The 834-nt window shown below is 40.8% G+C and overlaps 1 non-coding gene across 1 annotated transcript; it reads right to left on the minus strand.

Moving 5' to 3' along the window:
* Positions 1 to 217: 217 nt before the first annotated feature.
* On the minus strand, positions 218 to 325 carry LOC148568905 (small nucleolar RNA R71). The gene has a single exon (XR_015882546.1). It is a non-coding gene; the product is annotated as a small nucleolar RNA R71 (small nucleolar RNA).
* Between the last annotated feature and the right edge of the window lie 509 nt (positions 326 to 834).

Below are 834 nucleotides of genomic sequence, written 5' to 3' on the forward strand. Positions count from 1 at the left end.
AGATCCTTTTCAGTTCTTAACTGAATTCTTGCAGATCTGTGATACTGTTAAGACTAATGGAGTAGATCCTGAAGTCTACAGGCTCATGCTTTTCCCTTTTGCTATAAGAGACAGAGCTAGAGTGTGGTTGGACTCTCAACCCAAAGATAGCCTAAACTCTTGGGATAAGCTGGTCACGGCTTTCTTAGCCAAGTTCTTTCCTCCTCAAAAGCTGAGCAAGCTTAGAGTGGATGTTCAGACCTTCAGACAGAAAGAAGGTGAATCCCTCTATGAAGCTTGGGAGAGACACAAGCAACTGACCAAAAAGTGTCCTTCTGACATGCTTTCAGAATGGACCATCCTGGATATATTCTATGATGGTCTGTCTAAATTAGCTAAGATGTCATTGGATACTTCTGCAGGTGGATCCATTCACCTAAAGAAAACGCCTGCAGAAGCTCAAGAACTCATTGACATGGTTGCTAATAACCAGTTCATGTACACTTCTGAAAGGAATCCTGTGAATAATGGGACGCCTATGAAGAAGGGAGTTCTTGAAATTGATACTCTGAATGCTATATTGGCTCAGAATAAAATATTGACTCAGCAAGTCAATATGATTTCTCAGAGTCTGAATGGAATGCATGCTGCATCCAACAGTACTCAAGAGGCATCTTCTGAAGAAGAAGCTTATGATCCTGAAAACCCTGCAACAGCAGAGGTGAATTATATGAGTGAACCTTATGGAAACACCTATAACCCCTCATGGAGAAATCATCCAAATCTCTCATGGAAGGATCAAAAGCCTTAACAAGGCTTTAATAATGGTGGAAGAAATAGGTTTATCAATAGCAA

Source organism: Arachis ipaensis, chromosome B4 (assembly GCF_059453495.1).
Source record: "Arachis ipaensis isolate K30076 ecotype BB chromosome B4, ASM5945349v1, whole genome shotgun sequence".
NCBI lineage: Eukaryota > Viridiplantae > Streptophyta > Magnoliopsida > Fabales > Fabaceae > Arachis > Arachis ipaensis.